The sequence below is a fragment of the Crotalus tigris genome, unplaced genomic scaffold (genome assembly GCF_016545835.1).
Source record: "Crotalus tigris isolate CLP2741 ecotype Arizona unplaced genomic scaffold, ASM1654583v1 scf7180000017738.192408, whole genome shotgun sequence".
NCBI classification, from domain to species: Eukaryota; Metazoa; Chordata; class Lepidosauria; order Squamata; family Viperidae; genus Crotalus; species Crotalus tigris.
Genome location: NW_024096604.1, coordinates 88,610 through 98,621, shown reverse-complemented (window position 1 = coordinate 98,621; position 10,012 = coordinate 88,610). Strand labels below are relative to the sequence as shown.

At 45.9% G+C, this 10,012-nt stretch overlaps 1 long non-coding RNA gene across 1 annotated transcript; it reads left to right on the top strand.

The window, feature by feature from the left end:
* The first annotated feature begins 498 nt into the window (after positions 1 to 498).
* Positions 499 to 1,268, top strand: LOC120306456. The gene is made up of 3 exons (XR_005556289.1): positions 499 to 709; positions 976 to 1,064; positions 1,201 to 1,268. It is a non-coding gene; the product is annotated as an uncharacterized LOC120306456 (long non-coding RNA).
* The last annotated feature ends 8,744 nt before the right edge of the window (positions 1,269 to 10,012 follow it).

Below are 10,012 nucleotides of genomic sequence, written 5' to 3'. Positions count from 1 at the left end.
TACCAATATGCTCAAATAGAGATTGCAGCAGGATAACTACATTCAGTGTGAATGTGGGAGACACAAACTGGTCCATTTGTTGGTCTGTCCATTACTGCCAATAGAGTGCACGAAAAGAGATTTGTTTCTGGCAAATAAGAAAGCTAAAAAGGTGTATTTTAAGATTTGTTTTGGACACAAAATAAATAAAGAAATAAAATAATGCCCTAGGAAGACGTAAGTAGACAAACTGTCTTTCCTGGGCTGGCATAGGAAGCTCTGCTTTTGTTGAGAGTTGATGTCTCCTTGAGCCTAACTTGTCATTCTTTACAACTCAGACTTGGTGTTTTGGTTCTGCTAAGGGAAAATCTTTAAATCTGAAGTTGTTCCACAGGATGAAACACCCATGACCTTCCCTTATATTTCAAGACTTGAATCATCCTGTTCTATGACCAATTGTAGGACCATTTTCAACTAGGAGTCACAATTTGTCGTTAATCTGTAGTTGGTGCTCTCTCATTCAACGCTCTTCCAGAAAGACTGCTGCAGAAAGGAAACATTACCTCTGTCCTAAGCGAGTGGCTTCATGCAAAGCAAGAAATGGATACTACAAAATCACATGGATTTTTCCTAGCCAGCTTCCTTGTCCTCATGCTCTTGGGTGATCTCACTGAGGCCTGTACATGTCAGCGACTAGGTCTGCGGAAAGCATGTTGCCATCATGACTTTGGTGAGTTTTGAAAATGTATATTTTTTTCCCATCCCTTACCACTCCCCATTTCTCTACTTTGTAGGTTTTGCTGCCAACATAAATTCTTCCAGTTGTAGCAAAATCATTCCTATGTCATGAAAGCCGAATATATTTCTTAATTCAGAATCCTTTGTAAATAAGATTAACCAGCACCAATGAGTTTGTTCTGTATTGAAAAATCTGCAATTTAAAACCTCTTACTGGAAAATCTCTCTCACACCCTCTCTCTCTCCTTCCTTCTCTAGTGATGAGGGTCCTATTTATGGGTGTCCAGCAGGATCCTGACTCTCCTTCATATATGCGCATAAATAAATTTTCTATTCGGCCTGTTCAGGTAAGCCTCTCATCTTCCTGAAACATATGACGAAGAGCAAGTTGGCAGATATTCAATCTTTTGTGAAGGGATATTGTCCCTCTCATGACAAATTCTCTTGACCTACTCTTGCCCTGAATTATTTTTCTTTCTGAAGGTATTCAAGGGTTCAGGGAGAGCAGTAAATGCACAGTTTCTCTACTCACCAGAATTAAACTCTTACTGTGGATATATACATAATGGTCCTTTCGAAGAAGATGACTACCTAATTTCAGGTACAGAATACCAATAAACTAGTAACAACACAATTAATACATATATAAATTAAAAAGGACGGTACTTTCAACATTATCATTATTCCTAATCTAGTCTATGTTATATCTTGGTCACTTTCCATCCCATTTTGGAGGGATAAGCAAGTGTCAGTGAGGTATTGTCAGTTCCTGTAGAGATATGAAGCTTGCTTTACAAGACTACAGATTTTCTAAGAAAGGGGGATGGGGTGGCACAGTGTTTAATGACACTGGAACTGCTGGCCAGAAATGGTCTGCACTCCGGTGGTTAGAGCCCAGCACTGTGAGACAGAGTGAGATCCCATAACTAGATCCCTAGCTCCTTCACACCCAGCCATTCAAAAGTGTATAACATTCAGTGGGAAACCTGCATTTCTGTGTGCAGAAAGCAGAAGTCAAAGCTGGACCTGACCAGATGCAAGCCATTGTGACAGGAGGTGAGGCGAGACCAATGGATGAGCCCAGAAGAGCAAGCAACCCAAGCACTGCTTCTTTGCTGGTGTAAAGCTAGTTTGCCACCAAGGATATGCACTCAAGCATCAAATAGATGAGCTAGCAATCTAAGCTGCCAGGCCTACATTGGGTCTAGTATGCGTACATTTCCCTGACATTGTATGCCATATGCTAAACAAATAATAAATGTTGAGAAAAGGAGCAATTTGGCTTATTTGGAACTGACATCATTCCCTACTTAACATGTAAAGCAAACACCAACAAATTTTAAAGAAGTTTTGACAAGTCACTGTGAACAAATCTTTAGTCACATATTGACTCCATTTTTATGTATCTTTTCTATTTCAAAAGGTTCAGTTTATGAAAATCGTCTTGAAATCTCAATGTGCAGCTTTGCAAAACCGTGGGATCAAATAAGTGGTAAACAGAAAAGGAAGCTCATCGGTCTCTCTGGTAGGGACTGCACTGAAATTTGTTGAAAGGTATAAACTTCAGGGCCATCGCTGTCAATATGCTAATGCTTAGAGAAGGACAAATAAGCTAGATGAAGCTGAATGCTTCTTACAAGAAAGCAAATGTTCAAAACAAATTGGGCAGCAAATAAATCTAATAAATGAAATGAAATAAAATATTGATTTAAGAGTGTCATTTATTTATCAGATGTGTATGTTCTTAATGTTGTTCCAGCTTCTCATATACAAATGATACAAAATCCAGAGTAAATATCATTGATAAGACAGGTAAACAAACAAACACTGTACAATTTACTATCTTAAAAATTAAGATAGTAAAGTAGGAGAAACCATCTTTTCTCCAAAGGGAAGATGTTCGCTAGGATTGGTGCTGTGATGGAAAGACATAATCTCCTAATCTCCCCTCAGTCCCATTTACTTCATAGAAATCTGGGATTGCTGTGATTATGATCTATGTATTGTAGATGTCAATCCTGGATGGAGAAGGTGGTCCTGAAGATACTGTAGTGGCAGCCATGTGGGGCTCTATTAGACAAAACCAGTCCTTGGATTTTCACTCAGAAAATTATCAGTAATTTGTGCAGGGCATTGAACATATTACTCTCTCATGGCAATTGCCTAAAATAGGAATTAAACTATTGTAAAGCAGTCCCCAAACTTTGCAGGTGATCTAAAGGATAGCAGGCTGATAATAACCCAAGCTAATGAGTAGTACAACAGTACTAGAAGTGGGGAACTACCCCAAACAAAGTCCTGGAAAAGATCATTAACTATACAACCAATGTTATTTCTGTCCCCGGCCTGGTAATAAATCCTGACTGAAAACGCAGTTTCTCCAGAGTTTTGTGGTTGCCTTGTCAGTATCTTCTCACGAAAAGGAAGGCTTCTGATGGGGTGGTCTTCCAATGGGCCAGATGTGGGCTGTGGCTCTTAAAGAGGGGGCGTATTGCAGTCTCCTTCCATGTGTCATCGTGTCCCAGCTACTGGCAGCAAAGAAAGAGAGATCTTCTTTTCTGTATCTACTGTAACGTTGGAACATCTGAAGAATATCTACAAGGGAATCCAAGGTACAATAAAAATTCAGCAGTGCAATTCAGTGCAAACATTCAATAAGCAACTGAGCTGTCTTTCTGAAGGATATATGGAACCTGTGCACCAAGGCTTCTAAGGAGAGGGAACTGAATACAAGATTAGGTAGCAAAAGGATTCTTCTGCTAATATGTAAGGCTGTAATCAGAAAGAGACTTACTTGCAATCACAAGACCGCTGGGACATTGCAATGGCTGGAATACTAAAGACCCATCACCAGGATCCTTTGCCCAGTGCTGCCACAAGTTTAAACGGTTGCTGAACAAGAAGTCATAACCTGGGAACCATGTTTATATTCATGGGATCTGAACTCTGAGAAATCAAACCGATACAAGAGAGAATGGTGAGGTGCCTGAATCAGCAAAAAAGGAAAAGAAAAAAAAAGAACCGCTTACTCCATATAATCTAGTCCCCAACATAGATGCAGGCCAAGCACACAGAGAAATTAGGGGCACATTAAAAATGATTATGTAAACAAAACATAGTCATAACTCATTATCTTTTCCCCCCAGTTACCTTCACGTTAAGAACATAATCCACTGAGATCTCAAATCTAATAGTATCCTCTTCTTGCACCTGTCCAGTCTTGGGTACAGTGCCTTTTTCTAATTTGTTACACCAGCATAAAAAAAATGATCATCTATGTCTTTTTAAATTTTCTTTCACGGGGTCTTTTATTTTTATTTTAACTTTTTAATCCGTTTTAACATTGCATTTTAACCTACCTATTTTTATCCTATTTTAACCTATTTTTAATCCTGAGTCCATGTGCACTCCTGCCTCGTGCTCACCTCGTGCGCCATCGGTGTGGTGCGTGGGTGGTGTCGTGGTAGCCGCGGGGCCCGCTTAACACAGCGGTGCTGTGTGAGACAAGCAGAGGCGGAGATGGTGCTGTTGGGGCAGCGGCTGGCGCTGGGTACGAAGGTGGCACGCGTGGAACGAGGCAGATGGCTGACCTTTCTTGGGCCGGGCCAGTTGGTGGCATGGCCAGTGCTGGACCTGCGCTGCCGCTGCCTCATCCTGTGCCTACATGGCTGCCTGGGAGCGCCTGGCCCGCAACGCCTGCTGCCGCCTGGGCCTGCCTGCCATCCGCACCCTCCTGCTGCCCCCCACTGGCATCTGGCTTGGCGAATGCAAGCACTGCACCATTGTGTGGTGTGCGGGTGGCGCAATGGGAACCGTGGGGCCCGCTTCACATAGTCGGGCTGCACGGGACAGGCCTTGGCGGAGGTGGTGTTGATGGGCAGTGGCTGGCGCTGGGTGGGAAGGTGGCGTGCGTGGGGCACGGCGGATGGCTGAGCAGCCAGCCAAGCTCCGCATCATCCATACCTGCAGCATCGGGACCGCGGTCCCGGTGAGCTGACGGCGCAGGTCGGGCACCCGGGAGTCCCCGATGGAGGAAGGCAGGTGTCAATCTAGGTCTGTTGTCGTCCCGAATGAAGAAAACAGGAACTCAGGAACGTAGTGCAAATTAGGTAGTTTATTAATGACTAACAAACAAAGTCAGCACTGGGAGTGGTTTGCTCCCAGTGCTTCTTATAATAATGCCACGCCCAAAACCCACCTTCTACCCAGAAACCACCATCTGCCCAGCTGCCTTTATAAGTCCATACATCTGACTCAGGCCCTCCTTCCCTGGAACCCCACCCCTTTGTTCCACCGTCTGGCCGGCCAAGGCATGGTCGCGTGTTGTTTCCTCGCGTCACGGCTCCTTTGTAACTGGTATGTCTGTTTGTGCCTTGCAGCTCCCCATGTCTGTTTGTGCCTTGCAGCTCCCCATGTCTGTTTGTGCCTCGCAGCTCCCCACAGAGAGCAGTCCCTGCGGTGACTTGTCACGTAGCCCGCTCCCTATGCCGCTCTGCCAGCCCTCGACATCCGGCTGACTGACGGGGCTTCCGGCCACCAGCTGGAAGGGAAGGCTGTTCAGTACTTTGCTCTGCGCTGGCTCAGGGGTGCCGGGTGTAGCACGGCCAGTCTCGGGGGAGGCCTGCTGGTTTCCGATGCCCAGCTGACTGGTGGAGCTTCCGGCCCTGGTTTCCATGGCGGCCAGTAGGAGGGCGGAGCGTCGGGGCTTGGGTTGCGCTGTTGCCAGCTGGTTCCTGAGACCCAGCTGGCTGGCGGAGTGCCCAGAGCTGGCTTCAGCAGCTTCTGGTAGGAGGGCGGGGCACCGGGGCTCATATCATGCAGCCGCCGCCTGTTGGGTGGTGTTGTGCAGAACGGCAGCCTGGTACGGCCGTGGTGGGTCATTTCCCACATTCCCCCCACTGGTGAATGGAAAGCCCCGTAGGGCTTGACATGCAGCCCCCCCACCACGTCTTCACCTGAAAGGTAAGGAGGATAAGGTGAGTGCACTTGTCCACACTTCATACTTCCTGGCTTCTCCGGGCATCGGCGATGGAACGCCTACAGGAGTCGAGGAGCATGTACATCCACCACCCCCACCCAGGAGGCCTCTGAAAGGGGATACCCCTTCCATTGAATGAGATACTGTAGTTTACCATGTTGTACCCATGAATCAATCACCTCCTGCACCTCATACTCTGATCCTGTTACTGGCCCTAGGCCCTTACTACCCACCAGGGACCCGTGCACAGGTTTTAGCAGACTGCCATGGAACACGGGATGTACCTTTCCCAATAATGGAGGCAACCGCAACCGTACCATTACCGGATTGATTACCTGGATTATTGGGAACGGTCCTATATACTTTGGCCCTAGTTTCCTCCTGGATACTGGTAAGTGGAGATATTTCATAGATAGATACACCCAGTGCCCCACTCTAAAAAGCTTGTGGTCAGCTCTCTTTCTATCAGCCTGAGTCTTAGCAACCACCTCAGCCTGTGTTAGAGCCTTCTTTACGTACCCCCAAGCCCTGTCACTCATGTCATCCATGCTTGGAGTGTGTGTATCATACCCGCCTCTTTGGACCATTCTGGGATGGGCACAAACTCCACTCCTTTCACCACCCGGATAGGGGCGAACACAGTACTTATCACCTGTTACAGCGTCCCTTAGCTCCGGTAGCGTAACATCAGCCGACCGCCCTGCTGTCATGTGTGCCACCCTGTGGGTGCAGGGAGGTATAATTGCCTGTACCACCTCCTCCCTGTTGCTGTGGTACTGAGGTAGGCGAGATAATGCATCCGCAAGGAAATTCTTACCTCCCAGCACATACTTCAGGGTGAAACGAAAATGAGCGAAATATTGGGCCCAATGAACATGTTTAGGCAACAGGCGCCGAGGTTTTTGTAATGCTTCCAGGTTCTGATGGTCTGTCCATACTTCGAATGGGTGTGTAGAGCCCTCCAACAAATGTTGCCATGTAACCAGCGCCCACTTTACGACAAAGGCTTCTTTTTCCAGATAGCCCATCCTCTTTCTGTTGTGGTGAACTTCCGAGACGTATATGTGCAGGGTTGCAACACCCTCCTGTTGGTTCTGCTGCAGCAATACGGCTCCCACAGCCACGTCACTTGCATCAGCTTGGACTACAAAAGGGGCATCAAGGTTCGGATGGAGCAACACTGGTTCTTTGGCGAAAAGGGCTTTAAGTTCCTCAAAAGCTTTCTGGCAGGCCATGGTCCACCCTACTGGCTGGCCAGGCCGTGGTTTACTTTTTAGGTGTTTTGTCCGTAATAATTCGTTTAGGGGGTGGGCCATGGCGGCGAATGAGGGAATGAATTGCCGATAAAAGTTGGCCAACCCCAGAAAGCTTTGCAATTGTCGTCGGGTGCTGGGCGCCTGCCAGTCCAGAACTGCCTGTTCTTTAAGAGGGTCCATCTCCACCCCCCCTGCTGATATACGATATCCAAGGTAATCCAACCGGTTACGGTGAAATTCACACTTGGACAGTTTCACATACAACTTTGCCGCAAGTAGCTTTTGCAATACCTGTCATACCAGGCTGATGTGCTCCTCCAAGGTGGTGGTATAAATGAGAATATCATTGAGATATACTAGGAGCCCCTGGTACAGGTGTTCATGCAGTACCTGATTGATCAACTGCATGAACATCGCAGGGGCCTCCTGCAGCCCGAATGGCATGACTCGGTATTGAAAGCTACTTAACGGGCAGTTGAATGCTGTCTTCCACTCAACTCCACGTCGTATGCGTACTCGATAATACGCCTCCTGAAGGTCCAGTTTGGTGAATACTCGCCCTTTTCCCAACTGGGCTAGTAGGTCCTTCATGAGCGGGAGAGGGTACTGATGTTCAACACACACGGCGTTAAGGCCCCGGAAATCGACGCAGAGACAAAGCGACCCGTCCTTCTTCTCCCAGAATAGGACAGGTGCAGCAACTCAGGAACGGGCCGGCTGGATGAATCCTCTCGCCAGGTTTAAGTCAATAAACCGCCGTAACTCCTCTAACTCCCTGGGTGCCATGGCGTACATCCGGGGCTTTGGTAGCAGGGGGCTACCATGTTCGATTTCGATGGCGCAAGTCTGGCTCCCGGTGAGGTGGTGGTAGCTGGTAGCACTCTTCTTCGCTAAACACCTCAGCCAAATCCTTGTATTCTACAGGGAAAGGGTCCTCCCCCCCCATGATCCCACACATCGGGGCTTGGTTTGTAGGACACGGTTCCGGGGTCTGATTTGTTGGACGCTGTTCAGGGGGTCGGGGCCCAACACGAGGGCGTAGCATCGGGGCTTCTGTTGGGTGGTTTCCAGCCAGTTCCCGATGCCCAGCTGGCTGGCGGAGCGCCCGGCGCCAGTTTCTGTAGCTTCTGGTAGGAGGGCGGGGCACTGGACATCAAGAGGACCCCGCCTGTGCCCCTCCTGGGCTGACGAAGCTGGATGGGGGTCCCCTCTTGGGAGCCTGGCCAAGCCAAGCTGGGCGTCCCGGGGCGCGAACAAAAACCGGCCTCTCTCAGGAATCTCTGGGCAGCCCGGGGCGAGCGGCACCACTGACCATGGAGAGAGACCCCCTCGCTAAAGCCTCTGGGCTTTAAGGGCTCCACCCAGACCCTTGAAGGGAGTTAGGGGAGGATGGGGACCCCCACGGGGCCAAGCCAAGCTTCCTGTAGGTGGCTGGGTGCTTCTCTGCTCCAGGGAGGTCCGAGGGGCTTCCGAGTCAGGCCCAGAGCAGACTTGGCCTTTCCTCAGGACAAGTTAAGATCAGGTTTCCTTGTAAGCAGAAGGGGAGGATATTCTATATAAGTTCACATATATTATTAGGCCATAGTTTCCTGAGCATGCCCCAAACTGACTTATTTAAGACATACACTGTGTCATAAATGTTGCTTTGCAATGACTGGATTCAAACATCACTTTAAGCATGTATTTTGGGTTATACATTGCTGGCTGTGGAATTCTGGGAGTTGAAGTCCACATGTCTTAAAATTGTCAAGGTTGGCATGCGATAGAGGGATTAAAGAGAGGAGTTAAGATGGATATGGTTTCCTATATACAACTACTTAGATGGCATGGACAAAATTGGCAGCTAAAATCTTTGGAAGATCTAATACATGAAAATATTACTTATTAATGGTTTCAATATAGACAAATAGTGGAGAGGTGGAAGATGGATCGTAATATGGGTTGGCTTAGAGAAGATGAAAATCTTTTTAAACAAGTAAGGGATCAACGACCAACCCATATTAAGAGGGTTTGTGGGGTTTTAGTGGAAATGGATTCAGAATCTGAATTAATCAAAGATTGTATGATTAAATGGGCACAAAATATTGGTGAACCAATCCCATTGGATACTTGGGAACTTATATGGGTGAGGAATGTTAAATTCACACAAGCGCAGAATTTAAGAGAGAATTTTTATAAAATGTTTTATAGATGGCACCTTGACCCACAAAAATTGTCTATTATGTACCCTGATCTACAGCCTAAATGTTGGAGATGTGGTTGTTTGGATGCTACCTATTATCATATTTGGTGGTCGTGTAAAAATATAAAAGCTTTTTGGATTAAGATATGGTGGAATATTCAAAGAATCTTTAGAAGGAGGGTAAAATTTACTCCGCAATTATTTTTATTAGGTATTGTTACGGATTGTGATGCTAAGGAAGTTATATTGATGTTAAATTTGATCACAGCCGCAAGGCTGTTAGTAGGACAATATTGGAAGAAGGAATCTTTGCCTACCTTACAAGAGTGGTTTTATAAAGTTTCTTATTTGGCGGAAATGGCAAAGATTTCGGCTTTCTTAAAGGAGCAATCTCAAGAGAAATTTTTTGTTGTATGGGAAAAATGGATAAATTTTATACAATATAATTTGGATATGGAAAAATATCATTTAGTTTTTTTATAAATTGTATAAAACTTTTTTTTGATATTTTACAGATTTTTTTTTCTTTTCTTTTTCCGTTCTTTGCTTTCTTCCTTCTTTTTTTATCTTTTTTATTCCTTTTTCTTTTTCCTTCTCACTCGCTTTCCTCTCTTTTTCTTTCTTTTTTTAAGTATTTTTCTTTTTAATGCTTATTATATATATATTTTATTATTAATTATTTTATAAGTTGTAAAAATTTGTTTAGGTTTTTTAAAATTATAGATAAGCCTGTATTCAGCTCTGGGAAGCTCGGGGAGGGGGGAGGGGGGGGTTGGGAGGGATGGGTGAGGGTTGGTTGTTTATTTGTAAAACTGTTAAAAACTTTTCAATAAAAAAAAATGTCAAGGTTGAGAAACACTGGGTTATAGTAACAGGTAT